At 48.7% G+C, this 19,045-nt stretch overlaps 1 long non-coding RNA gene across 8 annotated transcripts; it reads right to left on the reverse strand.

Moving 5' to 3' along the window:
- Positions 1–1,355: 1,355 nt before the first annotated feature.
- LOC105471618 (uncharacterized) lies at positions 1,356–13,711 on the reverse strand. 8 transcript variants are annotated; one of them, XR_011610639.1, is made up of 5 exons: positions 12,127–13,711; positions 11,780–11,875; positions 10,347–10,967; positions 9,675–9,873; positions 1,356–2,073 (listed from the first exon to the last, which is right to left on the reverse strand). It is a non-coding gene; the product is annotated as an uncharacterized lncRNA (long non-coding RNA). The 8 variants fall into 8 exon arrangements; XR_011610641.1 differs by lacking the exon at positions 1,356–2,073 and having other exon boundaries at positions 2,097–9,873; positions 12,127–12,264; positions 13,238–13,711; XR_011610638.1 differs by lacking the exon at positions 1,356–2,073 and having other exon boundaries at positions 2,097–9,873; positions 12,127–12,264; positions 12,931–13,711.
- Positions 13,712–19,045: the final 5,334 nt, after the last annotated feature.

Genomic DNA, 19,045 nt, shown 5'->3' on the forward strand with positions numbered 1-19,045 from the left:
TGCTCTCAGTCAAGTCACTTAGCCTCTCTGAATCTCACTTTCTCTTTCTATCAATGAGAGGATGGGCTCCATACTCTTTAGGATATTTCTCAGACTGGATTCTACCACTTTGGAGCACCAGCTTATAGTTGGAGTCAGAAGGCACGAAGTTCCTAACAGCAGACAATCTTGAAGAACACGAGGCAACTCCTAACATGATTGTTAATGCCCCAGGCTACTCCACACACTTTACCCATCCCATAAATGAACTCTGGCATTATTGGTACAATTCTTAAGTCCAAGGAACTCCTAAGGCTGGAATAAGGAAGAAAAAGAGGTAAGAGAATGCCTTGAGGATTAGGATTTCAGGACCATCTCAAGACCAAAAGTGAGGGACTACAGTATCTGATTTGGTTCATGTCTTCTTTTCCCCTGTTTCCATGTATACAGCTTGGGCTTCAAGTAGTTTGTGACTTGTTCCCCTAGGAACACTCTGAGACCCGAATTCTTCTTCTGGAAGCCAGTCCCCAGGTGCCCACTGCACACTGCCAGGCTCCTTGCCATCATAGCCACAGTTCTTTATCCTGCTTTCGGATCTCTTCCTGATCTGGTCTATCTTACAATTGTCCCAGCTCAGGTGATGAGCCCATTACCACCAACTCCTAATCCCCAATACCCTGAACTCTAATGCTGTATTTGGGTTGTCTTTCTCATGGCACTCCACAGAGGACTGCCAGCTTGCCAAAAGCCCTCTCCCCATATGAACTGATTTCAGTTAGGTAGCTAGGAAGACATGGAGAGCAGGCGACTAATTCATGCTAAGGTGTGAAAGGCTGCTAGCATAATAACATCCCAAGAAGTATTTGCTTTTTGTAAAAGGGGATGCATTCACCCAAATGGATGTCTGACAGAATATCTGGGAATATAACAATGGAGTAATAAATTCCACATTCCTCTTCCCTAAATGAGGCTGATTTTCTTCTTCTCTTACTCCATTTCTTTGCTTTAAAAAGTCTAACATGATGTGACAAAATAGGAAGTTCTCAGCACCATCAATATGCTTTTCTTGTCAATGATGTTGACTCTGAATCTAATCAAGCATTTAGAGTTAGCTTCTATTAATAGTTCACAGGAAATACAGGGATAGAGGAAAAATTTAAATGACACCGTGAGAAAGCAAATAGGCAAATATGTAATGTGGGCCCTTCTATAGGATAACTGTCGTGATTTCATCCACAAGTCAATTCGATTAGTTCACTCAGGCTGCTATAACAAAAAGACCATAAATTGGGTGGGTTATAAACAACTGAAATTTATTTCTCACTGTTCTGGAGGCTGGGAAGTCCAAGATCAAGGTCCTCACAGATTTGGTGTCTGGTAAGGGCCTGCTTCCTGGTTTGTAAACAGCTGTCTTCTTACTATGTCCTTACATGGTGGAAGAGGCAAGGAAGTTCTTTCAGGCCTTTTTTTAGAAGGGCACTGATTTTATAAGGGCACTAATCTCATTCACATGGGCTTTGCCCTTGTGGCATAATCACCTCCTAAAAGGCCCCACCTCCTAATACCATCACATTGAAGGCTGGTATTTCAATATATGAATTTGGAGGAGGACCACAAACTAGAAAAAAAATGGATAGAGGACAGTTTAAGATGAAAAGATTTAAATAGACATAACTACCAACTGTAGTATGTTGACCTTGTTAGACTCAACAAACCAACTGTAAAAGGACATTTTTGAGACAACTAGGAAAATTTTACTATGAACTGAATTTTTAATAATACTAAAAATTACTGCTAATTTTGTAAGATGCAATAATAGTATGTTATGTTTATTTTAAACTATATATTTTAGAGATACATAGGAAAGTGTGTAGAAGTAAAATGACATAGAAATGCCCAGAATTTATTTTAAAATGGTTGACAGTAGAAGGGAGAGAAGGAAAAAGAAAAAGAAAAAAAGGACAAATGAGGCTAGAGTAGCAAAATGTTGATAAATGTTGAATCTGAGTGATGGGTCCATTGGGTTCCATGATATTATTCATTCTACTTTGGTGTCTGTATTAGTCCGTTTTCACACTGCTGATAAAGACATACCTGAGAATGGGAAGAAAAAGAGGTTTAATTGGACTTATAGTCCCACGTGGCTGGGGAGGCCTCAGAACCATGGTGGGAGGTGAAAGGCACTTCTTACATGGTGGTGGCAAGAGAAAAATGAGGAAGATGTAAAAGCAGAAACCCCTGATAAAACCATCAGGTCTCATAAGACTTACTCACTACCACAAGAATAGTATAGGAGAAAACATCCTCATGATACAAATTATCTCTCACTGAGTCCCTCCACAACACGTAGGAATTCTGGGAGTACAATTCAAGATGAGATTTGGGTGGGGACAGATTCAAACCATATCATTCTACCTCAGCCCCTCCAAATCTCATGTCCTCACATTTCAAAACTAATCACACCTTCCCAACAGTCCCCCAAAATCTTAACTCATTTCAGCATTAACCCAAAAGTCCACAGTCCAAAGTCTTATCTAAGACAAGGCAAGTCCCTTCCACCTATAAGCCTGTTAAATCAAAAGTAAGCTAGTCACTTCCTAGATACAATGGGGGTACAGGCATCGGGTAAATACAGTCACTCCAAATGGGAGAAATTGACCAAAACTAAGGGGTTACAGGCCCCGTGCAAGTCCGAAATCCAGTGGGGCAATCAAATCTTAAAGCTCTAAAATGATCTCCTTTGACTCCATGTCTCACATCCAGGTCACGCTGAAGCAAGAGGTGAGTCTGCATGGTCTTGGACAGCTCCACCCCTGTGGCTTTGCAGGGTACAGCCTCCCTCCCAGCTGCTTTCACGGGCTGGCATTGAGTGTCTGTGGTTTTTCCAGGCACATAGTGCAAGCTGTCGGTGGATCTACCATTCTGGGGTCTGGAAGATGGTGGTCCTCTTCTCAGAGCTCCACTAGATTATGCCCCAGCAGGGACTCTGTGTGGGGGCTCCAACCACATATTTCCCTTCCACATTGCTCTAGCAGAGGTTCTGCATGACAGCCCTGCCCTTGCAGCAAACTTCTGCCTGGACATCCAGACATTTCCATACATCCTCTGAAATCTAGGTGGAGGTTTCCAAACCTCAATTCTTGACTTCTGTGTTCTTGCAGGCTCAACACCATGTGGAAGCTGCCAAGGCTTGGGGCTTGCACCCTCTGAATTGGATTATTTGTGGGGGTTTGAATTCCTCATATATTCTGAATATTGGTCCCTAGTCTGATGAATAGTTTGCAAATACTTTCTCCCATTCTACAGGTTGTCTCTGCACAAGTTGAATTTTGTTCAACACCTTGTTGCTCAGCTTCCCGATGAATGTGGTGCTAGCTTGACCCCACCTCCACCCCACAAATCTGCTCTTCCCCACAGCAGCAAATGCACATCATCACCCATCCAGTTGCTCAAACCCTAATTCTGAATCCCTCTCTTCCATTGGTGCCATCAGCAGCTCCCATCAGCATACCTCCTAGAGCACACCCTGACTATCCTGCTCTCCCTCCCTAGCCAGAGTCCTCATCCTCTCTGGCTGGAACTGAACAGACTTATGGGGTCTCCCTGCTTCCTCCCACTGTCCCCTGCAACCCACTGTCCTCCCACTGCCAACAGACTTTTGAAAACAAAAGGCAGATCATGCCATGCCTCTGTTTACAACTCTTTAGTAGCTTCTGACACTACTTAGAATCAAGTCCAGAATTCCCCTCTGGCTTCCAAGGCTCTGCGTCTACACAGCCCAGCCACTGGGTCTACCCCACCTTCATCTGGTGCCACCCTCCCTGTCCACACTCCACTCTGGCCACCCTGCCCTTCCTCACTTGCTCCTCCTTGGGGCCTTTGCCATTGAATGTTTTCTGGGCTCCCAATACCCTTTGTCCAAGTCTTCGCATGACTGGCTGCTCCTCAGCTCCAGAGAATTCATGCAGATGCCACCTCCTCCCAGAGGACTCCCTGACACCTGATGGAAGCAGCTACCATCCCATAACCCTGCTCATTTTCCTGGTGTTACTATTGCCGTCTGAAAGTATCTGCTGTTTTTCTTGGTTTCCTTGTTCCTTGTCTCTTTTCTCCCATCTAGACGTAAACTAGGACAACTGAATAACATGCAAGAGCCAGGGCCTCATCCTGTTTGCCATCCCACCCCTATTCCTAGAATGAGACCTTACACAAAGGCACTCGATTGATGTCTAATAAGCAATCAACTGAACGCACAAAGTTGTGTGACCGGGGGTGAGTCTGAAGTCTCTATGTGTTTTCTGTGACTCACAGTGGGATCCAAGTTCTGTCAACACTTACTTGTGGCCTAGGGTCTCACACAAACAATAAAAGCATGGACCATCTTCTGACAGGTGGTCACATGAATGGCACTTTCTTGCCACCACACACAGGTGGGAGAGTGTCTTTAACATAAAATGAACAGGCACAGGATGTCACCCCCTTGGTGAAGGTGCCCACTCCGGGTACAGGGCTTTGAGATTCCACAGGGGAAATCAGTCTACCTGGAAAAGCGCCTCTGTTCTCAGCAGTTCCAGGAAACCCCAGGGCCTCCCAACATGTGGTCTGTTCTGTTCCAGGGAAGAACAATGTTTCAGAGACTGCCTTCCTGTCTTGTGGTCAGGCTATTCTTGCGCCTCGGAATGCCTTTCTACTCAGTGCTGACAGCCGCCGCCTCTCTCAGTGGTGCCAAGCCTCTGGAGCTCCGCTTGGTGGGTGGTGAGGGCTCCTACAGCCTCCACGCCCACCTGGGCTCTGGTAGGCATGCTGGGGAACTCAGAGCATGTGGCGTTGGGGGGGCTCCTCTCTGGCATTGCCCAGCTCTTCCTTCTCCTGCCAAACAAAAGCGTTCTGCTTGGGCGGGGACAAGACTCTACTTCTAACTGTGGAACAAACAACAGACCAAGCCCTTTCTACCCTGGGAGAAGCAGGGCTGCCCAGGACCTTGCCTCATTTGCTGATTTTTCCAAAGTTTGGAGCAGTACAAGAGGTGGTGGTAGAAACTTGTGCTTTCTCCAAGTCTGAAGAGTCTGCCTCAGACCTGGGGGCAGGGCTGCTTTCTCATCATCACTTTCTGCTGGCCATGTTGGCATGCCGGTGGGCTCCTCCCTCTCTTCTCTCTGGCCTCCTGCAGACATGGTTTTCTACCTCCTGCTGCCCTCTGCTCTTCCACCAGCCCCCAGTTCATCACACCTGGACTTCTCCAGAAACTGCTAACAGTTCCTTTTCCTCCTGCACTGCCCACTCACTCAGCATTACATCACCATCATCATACTTGCATGTCATCTTCATGGCCACCGTTGACCATCTTCTCATGGTTAGGACGTGTCGCGCTCTGCGTTAAGCAGGTTATACGTTGCATCTCATCTACTCCATATTAAGTAGTTACTGTTCTCTGCATTTCACAGATGAGGGAACTGAGCTCACAGCAGCTGAGGAACTTGTCCAGGGCCACCTCGCTGGTGAGGGGCAGAGCTGGGATGCTAACCCCATGCCAAGTCTGCTCGGCCCCCAGTTGTATGGCTTGCCCTGGCGGAGGGTTTAAGACATGCAGACAGGCTGCTGAGCCGGTCCTTCTGGTCCCAATCCTGTCACTTGCCTGCTTTGTGACCTCTCTGAGCCTCGGTTTGCTCTTCTGTGACATGGGGACAGCAATAGCAACTTCTTCCCAGCGGTGTTGTGAGGATGAAAGGAGTGTGAAGTGTTTAGAAGGGTGACTGGTAAATGCTCTGTAACAGGTGCAGAGAATGTGACGAGACACAGCCCCTGCCCTCAGGAACTTCTGGTTTAGTGGGAAGGATCATCGCAGCTTGGGATGGTCTAAATCACAGCGAGGAAAAGAATAGGTGCCACCAGTGTGAGTGGCAGGGACAGCTACCCCAGCCCACTGCGTTGGTTTCCACTTGAGTGATGCCTAAGCTAGTATGATTCTTTTTTTTTAAATCAGCTTTTATTTGGAATAAATTTAGATTTATAGAAAAGTTGCAAAGATAATACCGCGTTTGCATATACTGTGCCTAGCTTTCCTGAAGAACATGCCACTTCCCCAGAAATAAGACAAAGGCAATGGGATGAGGGTAGATGTGTATCATGTTAGCTGTTCTCAGGCAAGCTCCCTCTAGGCACGTCCCACAGAAAGGCAAACATTGTAAAATCTGGGCCAGGCACAGTGGCTCAAGCCTGTAATCCCAGCACTTGTGGGAGGCCAAGGCGGGTGAATCACCTGAGGTCAAGAGTTTGAGACCAGCCTGGCCAACACGGTGAAACCCCATCTCTACTAAAACTATAAAAATTAGCTGGGTGCGGTGGTGGGTGCCTGTAATCCCAGCCACATGAGAGGTTGAGGCAGAAGAATCGCTTGAACTCAGGAGGTGGAGGTTGCAGAGAGCAAAGACTGTGCCATTGTACTCTAGCCTGGGCAACAAGAGCGAAACTCTGTCTCAAAGAAAAAAAAAAAAAAATCATGAATTCAAGGCCACCTCCAGAGGGTCTAGCCTCCTACCTGGAGGGCTTGCGTGAGGGTTAGTCCACAAGCGAACTCAAGCAGGAAACACAGCATGGCCGTCTAGACTGGGGCTGAGCCCTGGCCCTCCAACCTCTGTGCTCATTCCTGAGCAGAGAGGAGAGCTCTCTCTTTGGCTCACTGATTCTGTCTTGGCCTTTCCTCACCATGAAGTTGTAAGTGACAGAGGCCACAGGTATGGTGGGAAAGGGTAATGGGGGTGACAAGGTCAGCTTTGGGCTTAGGTCTGCCCAAACCTCTATGTGGCTGACCCACTCGGGATTCCCGGATCTTCTCTTGGGCTTGGGACCAAAGCCATGGCTATGACTGCATTGCTGGCTTCATCTTTCCTGGCTGGCCAACCAGGGCAGGAGATCAGGGATCCTGTGCTCATTCATCCTTTCACTCAATACAGATACAGAGAAGAGCAGCCCTGAGCCCGGCACTGTGCCAGGCCCTAGGGGTACCGCGCTGGGCTCCTCACAAGATTCCCTTCTCTAGATAGCCTACCTTCAACAAGAATTGCAAAAGGTGGAAAGATTTTCCTGGCCCTGTATAGTTTCCTATAACTGATGTAGTAGCTTAAAACAACAAAAATGTCTTATGTGGCAGTTCTAGAGGTCAGTTGTCCAAAATCAGTCTCATGGACTAAAGTCAAGGTGTTGATGGGGCTGGTTTCTTCTGGATGCTCACTTCCTTGCCTCTGCCAGCTTCTGAGGCCACCTGCATTCCTTAGCTGGGGGCCTCCTTCTTTTACACTCAAAACAGCAGCGTAGCATCTCCTCTCCTCTCTGACTTCTGCTTCTATCCTTACATCTTCCTTCTCTTTTATAAGGACCCTTGTGATTACAATGGATCCACCTAGGTAATCCAGGATAATCCCCCTATCATAACATTCTTAACTTAATCACATCTGTAAATTCCCCTTTGCCATATAAGGTAACATATTCACAGATTCTGGGAATTAGAACATGAGCATCTTTGGAGGGCCATTATCTAGTCTTCTGTAAACTTTTTTTTTTTTTTGAGACAGGTCTTGCTCTTTCCCTCAGGCTGGAGTGCAGTGGCTACATCACAGCTCACTGCAGTCTGGAACTTGTAGGCTCAAGTGATCCTCCTGCCCCAGCCTTCTGAGTAGCTGGGATTATAGGCATAAGCTGCCACGTCCAGTCAAAGCTCTTTCTTGAAGTAGTTAAGAGCCCAGGCTCTGAAGTCCACAGACTTGGGTTTGAATCCATGGCCCTGCCATTTTTTACTGTGTGATTTCCTATTACTTAATCCCTCTGTGCTTCAATTTCCTCGTCTGTAACATGAGGCTAATAGCTACCTGAAGGATTGATATGAGAATTAAACAAGCGATCACAGGGGTTCTAGCCAGAGGTCTTAGTTATTAACAACGAAAGTGGCCTTTGACTGCTTTAAGCAGAAAGGTAACAGCTCATCGTCTCTAGGAAGGCTGGTAATCCAGGGTCAGACAAAGCCAGAACAAGAGAGAAGTCGGCGGCCAAAACCACAATCCAAGCCATGCTATGGAACCCGCAGATGAGGCTTCCTGTTTGCCACCTGCAGCCCAAGGCACCCCACTCCTGTTGCTACCATTTGTGGCCTGGCCACTCTAGGATACTTGTAGCTGTGGAGCAGAACTTTCCATGGCTTCTGGCCGGAGTCCAGTTTTGGACAGGAGCGTCAGATTAGCTGGCTCTGGTCAAATGTCCACTTCCTGGTTGCAAAGGCCCCAGGAGAGCAAGGATCTGGCTTTCTTCGCTTCTTGGTGGAAAGCTGACTCTTCTCTCCCTACTCTCATCCTGGGATGGAGAATTCCCCAAACATAAAAAGGGGTTCAGCCCCCAAATTAAGCATTCACTCGATGCCAGCAATGATTATTATTAGTCCAGGCTCTCCGTTGAGTGTCGTGGTAAAATTGAACTCACACCCTGGAATTGGACAGGGAGGCAGAGTATGGGTTCTTGTCCAGCCTTGCTAGGATGTGGCCCTGTGCCACAGGCACTGTCACCCAGATGCCAGGCAAACACGGAGAAGGTCAGTAGTCCCTGAATACCTGTCCGGTTGGTGAGACCCTGCTTGGACCAGACAGCCTAGAGAGTTGACTATTCATCAGCTTTTGTTGGATGGAGGACAAAAATCAAAACAAAACAGTGAGAATGAGCGTGCAACAAGAAAAGGCATCCGAAAGATGTTTTTAATGTGCATCAGATTATGCAGCCAAGCCAGGGGCCTCTGCCTGGCTTCCCGGCATGTTCCTGCCTGAAGACAACTTGATGATTTGAAGGGAGCCGCGGTCAGATTGTATACCTGTCAACTGCCTCTCCACGCTCACTGGGGCACGGGGCTGTAATGAGGCCTGACACCTCAGGAATCTGGCAGGATGCAAAACAGCCGCAGAGGGCAGGGGGGAGGCAGGCGGGGCCTGCTCTGGCCACTTGGGCCTGCCTGGAATGTTCCAGAAGAGTACCGGAGGGGACCCAGGGGGTCCAGCTCCAGGTTCTTAGCCATTTTCTGGTAGGACAATGAGAAAAATTATATCAGCTCTCTGAACCTCAGTTTCCTCATCTATAAAATGGGTTTTACTCTCCCCTTAAAGGTTTATTGGGAAGATCCAAGAAAGTATATACAAAGTGCCTAACATGGCAATGCAATAAATGATCATGATAAATATTATCATCGTTGTCAACATCCTTGTCAACCCAGTCGATCCTTTCTGCTTGAATTGTCTGTTTCTGTGCTTCGGTTTCCACTATTCAAAAATTTGTTCACCATTATTAATTGGTTTGCTTTTGTGAGAACCTGCTGGGAGGATTTTTAGGCTAAGAGAGATTTTAGAGATGATTTTGACCAACTTATTCATCTTATTGTGGAGGAAATTAAGGCTCAGAGAAGAGAGGTTATTTACCCAAGGTTGAACTGCTTGGTGTTGGAGGAGTTTCAACAGCAACAATGCTGGAGGGGACATGGAAGTCCCTGGTGCCTGGGGCAGAGGGGTACAAGGAGCCCTAGGCTTGGTCATATTCCTGGAACTACTTCCACGACTCTAATCTCAGGCAAGTTAGATAAATTCAGAGAAGAGACACAGACAAGGCGTCAACCTAATTATTCTGGAAAACACGGGTTGAGTGTCATCTCAGTCCTGGGAACTCACTGATTAGGCAAAGTCAAGGTGTCCTGAGTCCTGGTGCCCTGGTAGAAAAAACTGACACTTTCACAGCTCATCCTAGTCACATTCTAGGAACTGCATATTGCAGGCCTGGAGAGAGAGAGGTGAAGTCTTCTTGGAGGGTGGATGTGTTCATAGGAGCTGGTATTGGAGCTAACCTTCAAGTCAATCACAAGATGTGATTCTGGGGAAAGGGGTTTAAAAAAAAAATCACATCTGGTTAAGGCATAAGGAGGGGCTTTGTGAGGGAGATGGGACTGGCCCTATGCCTTGGAGAGGAATAGGATTTCTACAGACAGAAGAGGGTAGAAGGACAAGCCTTGCAGCAGGCACAGCCTGACATTTCTGTGCAGGGAAGGGAGTCACTGCAAGCACTCCAGAGGAGGCCTGAGCGGAGCGCAACGCCATCATTATCACTGCCCAGCCAGAACCCGGCAGGAGGAAGCCCGAAGCAGCCCATGTGAGGGAGACACCACAGATGGAGGGTGGGTGCTGGGGCAGCCCCTCCTTCCCCTGGAGAGCCTGGATTCTGAGAGGCTGAAGTTGGCCATTTCTTGTTAGGTGTGGGCTCTAGCTCTCTGGAACAATGTTTACTAAAAGATGGAGCCAGGACCTGCCAAGGACATTGCACCCTAGTGAGTGGGGATTAGGGCTTACCCAGAGTCTCATCACTGATGTAATCATAAATCATTCACAGGAGACTATGCAGTTCCTGACTGTCAAGTTGGCTGTTGAGTTTCCATCATGTCCTTCCAAGGGAGGGTTTAGTTCTCCAGAGGAAGCAAGGTGCTGGAGAAAGGTCAGAGTTTACAAACACACACATTTGGGTTGGAGTTCCCACTCTGCCCCATTCTAGCTCAGAGACCTTAAGCAAGTTACTTAATCTTCCTGAGCCTCAGTTTTCTCACCTATCAAGTAGGAATTATAACATATCCCCCATGGGGTCATTGTAGGATTAAATGAGATCACAGATGTAAGGTCAATGAAAAGAAGGAAAGGTATGTAACTTTGCCTGGTACATTCTAGGTGCTTTGCAAACACTCTCCTTTCCCCTCTTCATTGGCTGTGTCTGAAGCAAAGTCGTTGAGTTACAAGAATGACTTCAGGTGTGGCTAAGGCAAGACACCAAACTAGACAAAACCACCAACATTTACGTCACTTCCAGGCACTCAGCTTGAGCTGGCTATACAAGGGTTTCCCTGCCCTTTCCCAGCCAGCATTCCAGGCAGAAAACTTCTTGGAAAAGCCAGGTGTATCAAAAGGGCACGATACTTGGACCTGCAGTAAAATAAAATGGGCCACTGAGTTTTGGGCTACTAAATGTCAATTACTAGTGGCATCACCAGGCTGTGCACTGATGCTTCCCCCTCAGTGACTCTTGGTGACAGTGGAGCCCACACTCCACGCCCGTTTTGCCCTGCTTCTCCTGCTCCAGTTTCTCTCCTATGCCTCATCCCCAGGTGTGTCCTCTAGGTTGAGTATTGCCTGGAACCCCGCCTTCCCTCAGATGGCCTTTCCCCCTGGGGATGTGTGTGCTTTTCCCTCCTCTGGACATGCATTCCTTCAATGGCTGCAGCTGGAACTAAAAGCTGTACATTTGCTTCTGTGTTGGGGTTTTATTGTTTAATTCTTTTTTTTTTTTTTTTTTTTTTTTTTTGAGACGGAGTCTCGCTGTGTCGCCCAGGCTGGAGTGGAGTGGCCGGATCTCAGCTCACTGCAAGCTCTGCCTCCCGGGTTTTTACGCCATTCTCCTGCCTCAGCCTCCCGAGTAGCCGGGACTACAGGCGCCCGCCACCTCGCCCGGCTAGTTTTTTGTATTTTTTTTTTTTTTTAGTAGAGACGGGGTTTCACCGTGTTAGCCAGGATGGTCTCGAACTCCTGACCTCGTGATCCACCCGTCTCGGCCTCCCAAAGTGCTGGGATTACAGGCTTGAGCCACCGCGCCCGGCCTTATTGTTTAATTCTTTTGTGCATAGTTATTCCTTGGCAAATTTCTACCATGCCAGACTGCCCTTTACCAAACCCCACCCGGTCAAGAGAGGACTATCAACCTCTCTGGCACTGGTCCTACCTCGGTCCTGCCAACTTACCCATCAACACTTCCCAGGACACCCAAGCTCCAGCTCTGTGACAGCTGCATTCATCAGGTCTCTTGATTGCAACTGATGGAAACCCAGTTGAATGCACTGAGTATAGAATAGAATAGAATAGAATAGAATAGAATAGAATAGAATAGAATAGAATAGAATAGAATAGAATAGAATAGAATAGAATAGAATAGAATAGAATGAGAATGGAATAAAATAAAAATTAGCTAATACAACTGGGAGGTATGGGGATGAAGACAGGACTAAATCCAGAGTTCAAAAATGCTAACAATCAATCATTTCTTCATGCCCTGCCCCCACCTCTAACTCTCTGCATGCCTCACTCTTACCTCCTGCAGGTGGGCTACTTTACAGGATAAAGAAAAGTCTGGATTCCAACTTCCAGCTTCCCAATCTATCAGCTGCAGAGGGACTGAAGCCAGCTTCCTGCTCCCAGTGTCCTTCTCAGAGAAGAACTCTGATTGGCCCTGTGGAGTCACATGTCCTTCCCTGACCCAATTTCTGGGGCCAGGAGGATGTTGGGATAATTATCCAGCCTGGGCCTGCCTGTACCTCCTCTGAGGCTCAGGGGCAGGGCAGCTTGTTACCAGAAGCATGGAGATGGGGAGCAAACTTATGCCCAATGGGAAGAATTGTTTCCATAGACCAGGAGAGGGCCAAGGAGTGGGAGGGAGGGAGTGCCCATCCTGTGGGGAGCAGAGGGCATCAGGGTGCCCTTGAGTTGGCCCAGGAGGGTTTGAACAAGAGCGGGAGGCTCCAAACTCTGGGCTATCCCAGGAGCTGAAAGGAGAGGCGAGGCGAGGGGAGGGGCCCAGTGGGAAGAAACAGAGCAAAGGAGGAGCTGCAGGTCCGTCCGCTGAGAGGAGTCTCAGTTGCTCCAGCAGAGAGGGGCCATGGGGCAGGAGCCCTGGTGGGAGGATGAGAGCCAGGAATTTAAGGAATGCCAAGTCTGCCCAGTGGGCAGAGCTACCCCAAAGGCTGGTACCAGATGCCGACTGGGAGGCAGGGGCACCCTGCTGCTCCCCGGGTCTGCTCCTTATTTGCCCCTCCCACCCTGCCCCTCAGGGGCTCTGGCAAGAGCTCCTGCTGTTCAGAAGGTGGAGGATCTTATCCTGCCTGCACTGTTAACTCACTGTGTGCTCCTTGGCCATCTGCAGCCTCAGTTTCCCCACCAGTAAAGTGAAGAGGATAGAATAGAAGTGGCGTCAGCTCTACTTCTCTTCCCCAGCTCCTCCTCCCCAGCGCCCCCAGGAATGAGGGCACCCCAGAAGGCCCTCGGAACCCAGGAATGTGCCCCAGGCCTCGGCCTTCCCTCAGCTCCTCCCTGAGGAAGCCAGGGAGCCGTTGGCAGGGGTGGCTCCAGGTCCCCTCCCTATCCCTCCCCTCCCCACCCCGTTCCTGCTTCCCCTCTCTTTCCTCTTCTGGCTGCAAAGCACATACAGATGTGGGGCTGTCGGCCACAATCAGGGCGTTCAGGTGAGGAATGGGGCCTGGCAGCCCTTGGCTTGTACTCGTTTGCCTGAGCGCAATTTCCCCGTAATTACACTTCCTAACTTTTCAGCATCTGTGAAAGATCATCTTCTGACACAGCGGAGTCAGGCTTGCGCCGGCCAGGAGGCGCGGCCCTTCGCTCGGAATCATTTTCAACAGGCAGAGAAAACACATTCGTTCTTTCTTTCCGGCGTGAAGGACGTCCCCAGGAGGCAAGCTCAGAAGTGTCTTGGCGCCTGCCACCGGCATCCTCTCACGCATTCTGGCTCCCCACCCATCGCAGTGCTGCCGAGATAGTCACCCACTGGAATTACCACCCGCCTACTCTGTCAGTCACTCATGGTGACATTTATGAGGACACTCACACTATTGCCCCCCACCACACACACACAACTGCTCCAGTCCCACCTCCTCACACCTTCAGCAGCCACATTCCCTGAAGTCACCTGTCTACAGCCCACACCCACACCATCACCCTTTGTGACATGCACTGCTTTCTTCCTGTCACCCCAAGTGGTGCTGATGTCATCCTCCCACATTTGCCCCATGCCACACCCAACCCCACTGCCCTGCAGCCAGTAAACCCATCTCCCCTGTCCACACCAATGCCCTGGGTTCAGCAGAAGTTTTGTTCAGGGCGAGAGCAAGCAGAACCCCTAGGCGGCCCCTCCCAGGATCTTGGATGAAGACTTGCTTTAACAAGATGCGGGGGCCAGGAGGAGAGGCAGGGAGAACTACAGGCCTTAGAAACCCTGCGGAAGAAGGAGCCAGTAGGCACCTTGTAAATACATTCGAAATGTGGCCAGGGCCGGGCTCAAGCCTGTAATCCCAGCATTTTGGGAAGCTGAGATGGGCAGATTGCTTGAGGCCAGGAGTTCAGGACCAGTATGGGCAACATGGCGAAACCCCGTCTCTACAAAAAAATACAAAAAATTAGCCAGGCATGGTGACACCCACCTGTGGTCCCAGCTACTTGGGAGGCTGAGTCTAAGCCTGAGAAGTCACGGGTGCAGTGAACCGAGATTGTGCCACGGCACTCCAGCTTGGACAGCAGAGTGAGGCTCTTGTGAGCAAGCAAGAAGGAAGGAAGGAAGGAAGGAAGGAGAAAGAGAGAGAGAGAGAAAGAAAGAAAGAAAGAGAGAGAGAGAGAGAAAGAAAGAAAGAAAGGAAAGAAAGAAAGAAAGAGAAAGAGAGAGAGAAAGAAAGAAAGAAAGAAAGAAAGAAAGAAAGAAAGAAAGAAAGAAAGGAAGGAAGGAAGGAAGGAAGGAAGGAAGGAAGGAAGGAAGGAAGGAAGGAAGGAAGGAAGGAAGGAAGGAAGGAAGGAAAGGAAAGGAAGGAAGGAAGGAAGGAAGGAAGGAAGGAAGGAAAGGAAAGAAAGGAAGGAAGGAAGGAAGGAAGGAAGGAAAGGAAGAAAGGAAGAAAGGAAAGAAAGAAAGAAAGAAAGAGAAAAAGAAAAGAAAGAATGAAAGAAAGAAAGAAAGAAAAGAAAGAAAGAAAAAGAAAATGAGTGTGGCCAGGTTCTGGACAATAAACAACAGCTCAAGGGACAGGAAGACACAGGGTGTGGGAGGACAGCTGGGGGAGGAGGCCCTCATATACTCTAATCTCCTCCACCTGGGGCCTGATGGCCAACAGGGCAGGGGACTCAACCCTGCTGCCTCCTGGAAAACAGACTATCAGCCAGGAAAGGCTCTCCCACTCTTATGAAAACCAAATCCCCCCAGGGCAAGTCATGCCACAAACCCAATCTTCAGAGGTGGCCTCTCTGCTCTTGCAGTTCTGTAGGAAACATCGTTACTTCCAAGACCAAGAATCTGGAAGGAGCCTGGGTGTGGGGCAGGGTTTCGTTTTTTGTTTTTTTTTTTTTTTTTTTTTTTTTTTTTTTGAGACGGAGTCTCGCTCTGTCGCTCGGGCTGGAGTGCGGTGGCAAAGCAAACTTTGCGTTTTGTCCAGAGAGGCAGATAGGAGGCATATGTCCCCTAGCCTGAGCCCATAGCAGACATCACTAATCCATCATGGCACAGAGAGGTTAAATCATTTGGCAAATGTCACACAGCTGATAAACTCAAGGAGCCAACTTCGAACTTGGGCAGTCTGGATTCAGAGTCTTTGATCCTTAGCCACTATGCTGTATGATCCTATGTAAGTTCTGGTTCCTAGCCTCAGAAGGGGCACAGGCACCTGGTACAGCTCCTAGCAGAATAAGAGATAAAAACAAACACCCTCAGGGAAGGAGGGATTAGAAAGCAGGGGCTAAATGTGAGGTTTGGTGCAGATATAAATCCAAAGCCAGGTCCTGACACTTACTGGCTGTGGGATCTGGGGCAGAGACATAAACCTTTGGAGCCCTTTCTCTTCTATTGTGAAATGGAGACGATAATGCTCTTAGAAAAGTACGTAGATCCCCTGGTTCTAAATGAATAGCAGTCTTGATGCTCTAAGAAGCCAAGTTCTAGCAGCATTATTCACAATAGCCAGCAGGTAGAAGCAACCCATGTGTTCATTGACAGGTGAGTGGATAAGCAAAATGTGGTCTATCCGTACAATAGAATACTATTCAGCCTTGAAAAGAAAAGACATTCTGATACATGCTGTGACATGGATGAACGAACCTTAAGGACATTATGCTAAATGAAATAAGCCAGTCACAAAAAGACAATCACTATATGATTCCACTTACGCAAGGCACCTAGAGCAGTAAATTCCTGGAGATGGAAAGTAGAATGGGGTTGCCAGGGGCTGGGGGGAAAGGGAAATGAGTTGTCTAATGGGCACAGAGTTTCAGATTTGCAAGACGAAAAAGTTCTGGAGATGTGATTCACAACAATGGGAATATACTTAACACTACTGATCTGGACAATTAAAATGGTATAAAATGGTAAATGTTATGTATATTTTACCACAACTAAAAACCAAAACTATCTAGCAAAAAACAATGGCTCAACAGAATGAGTTAGGTGATGTGAGTGTGGAAGAGAGGAGGGACCTGCAGCTCTTCCTTTGTTCTGTTTTTTCCCACTGAGCCCCTTCCCTCACCTCTGCTTCCAGCTCCTGGATGACCAGGGTAGGGCTGGAGAAGCCATCCGAAACCTGGCACCTGAGATGAGGACACATGAGACAAGAAAGGCAGGAATGTGCCCATTACCGAGAAATCCAGCCAATTTTCTCAGCTGGATTATCAGTCCCACCTCACATTCCCTCAACCCCACTTGGCGCAGAAGAGAGAATGCATTGTTGGGACCTCTTGGTGGAGGAATGGAAGGTCCAGGCTGGAAGGGGCAGTGGGTGGCAAGCAGGCCAGCAGGAGGCCAGGGCACAGGGCAGGGAGGACAGTCTGCCAGACAGCACTGAGATCTCAGTGGATCCCTGTGCTGGCCCCATCCTGGAGATCCTGTCCCCATGGTGGGTGCCAGCCCCATCACAGGACAGCAAATGTTGAGTGAGCACCTATTCTGCATCAAGCTAGGCAGAACATTACAGGGCTAGGGGTATGTGGAAACCAGAGACAAAAGACCCATCCCAGCCCTTGACACCAGGCATAGTGACACAGCGGAGTCAGGGAACCTTGGGCCCTGTACATACTGGCTCCCTCAACTGCATGCCTCTCTGTGTTACAATGCTTCATCTTGGAGGGTCCTGTCAGTCTGATAAAATGTCACCTTTCCCTCAAGGGCAGGGACAAAGCTCATTTCTTCCATTCATTTAGTAAAGTTCCCCCAGGGCCTCTCTGTACCCCACCACAGGGAGGGGTGCTCTGGCCTTGCCTCTCCTGCTTCTCGTGAGTGCAAATCCTGGCTCTTCCACCTACTCGTTCCACAACCCCTTTGTGCCTCAGCTTTCTTATCTGTAAAATGGGAATATTAATATTACCTGATTCATGGGATTGAAAAGCAACTACAACCCTTGTACATAGGATTCCATAAATATGAGCTGATTTCATTTTTCTCACTACTTCATCCTCTTCTGCACCATTTCCCTCTTCTTATCCATTCTGTTCATCTGACTCTGAGTAAAAATACATTATGTACTTTTTAAATGCATAAATAAGACCCATTCAGTGCAGAGGGCTAACTTGAATGCTGTTTCTTCACATGCCAGTTAGGGGTCATTGCTGGAGGAACGGTCTTGGTAGAGGAATGGAAAGTCCAGGCTGGAAGGGGCGGTGAGTGGCAAGCAGCCAGCAGGAGGCCAAGGCACAGGGCGGGGAGGACAGTCTTCCTTGTTCTTTAACACACTCCCTCCTGCCACCTTGTGATGAAGGTGCCTGCTTTCCCTTCACCTTCCGCCATGACTGTAAGTTTCCTGAGGCCTCCTAGCCATGCTTCCTATTAAGCCTGTGGAACTGTGAGTCAATTGAACCTTTTTCCTTTATAATTACCCAGTCTCACGTGGTATTCTTCATAGCAGTGTGAGAACAGACTAACAGACATTCTCATGGACTACTACCCATCCCTTGCCAAGGAGACAGAGTGACCCTAATTCAGAAACAGGTGTGCAACTCAAGGCCTCCGCTCCTGCTGAGGGTGTATTTCTACTGGGAGAAGGAAGGGTAATAAAAAAGAAAAGGAGTAACACATTTCAGAGTGAAAAATCACTAGGAAGAAATAAAACAGGATGATGTGATAGAAAGCTGGGAACACTCCTGGTGTATGTGGCGCCCATCAAAGGCCCATGAAAGTCTCTGGCTATTCTTTCTTCTCTCCACCCCATGGCTCCATCCCACATTCTAAGGGGCTGCCCATGAACATGAATAGCCACATAAAAGCTCAATCTATCTCCCCAGCTTCACCATATGCCAAACAGCACCCTTGGACCACCCTTGGGCCTAGGGGTGCTCACACAAGCAGCATGGCTGGTCCTTAGAGAACAGGCCAGGGGAAGAGGTCCCCAGTCCTAGAAGTAGGCTCAGAATGTTTGGACAGGGAATTCCAGAGTCCTCAGGACCCCGAGTGTGGTCTAGAAAAAGGATGTGTTCTTCAGGTGGGCACAGCACCTCAGCCCATGGTCTTCTCATTGCATGAGTTGGGTGTAGCCAGAGGTGGGACAGAGCAGGGCCCTGTGAGTCAGGTTCTAGAAGTGTCCCATTCTAAGGGTGGTCCTAGAGGAAGCTGCAGCAGCAGCGGTGCTGACTCTGTGCAGATAATGAGAGAAGGCCCCCAAGGGAAGGGACCTGTGAGCAGAGATCTGGTCAGGAAGCAGGCAGCCTCAGAAACTCTGGGGAAAGGCTTTTGGGGCCAGGGAGTAGCTCCCTCAGCTTTCCAGGCCCACTGACCAACCACCAGTCCCATGCACTGCCCAGCCAAGCTGGAAGGGGCCCCGGGAGAGGCCACCTGGAAGCAATCTTTCCCAGCCAGCTCCCTGAAAGTGAAAGCCATTCTCTTTGATAGTCCCAAATTGCCTTTCTTTCTCCCTTCCTTCCAGGGAGGGAGGCTGCAGGAGTCTGGAAGGCAAATGTGGAAGGAAATTAGCTGAATGCTCTCAATTCTCCAGCACTGGGTGAGCAGCTCTGGAGGCTTATTGGTCAAGACTGTCTCCTCATTCCCCTCCTTATTGACTGCCGAGCATAGAATCTCTCAAGACAGAGTTCTGCTCTTCTAGGCCAAGGTATCCTGTATGACCCTAGAACCATTACTTTCCGTCTCTGATCCTCTGTCCTTCAGCTCCTGAAAAGGAGACATGCAAAAGATCCAACTTCTTAACAATGTTGGAAGCTTCCATTCTGTCCCTGTGTCCTCCCAAGCACCGTTTTGGACTTCT

This window comes from Macaca nemestrina, chromosome 12 (assembly GCF_043159975.1).
Source record: "Macaca nemestrina isolate mMacNem1 chromosome 12, mMacNem.hap1, whole genome shotgun sequence".
NCBI lineage: Eukaryota > Metazoa > Chordata > Mammalia > Primates > Cercopithecidae > Macaca > Macaca nemestrina.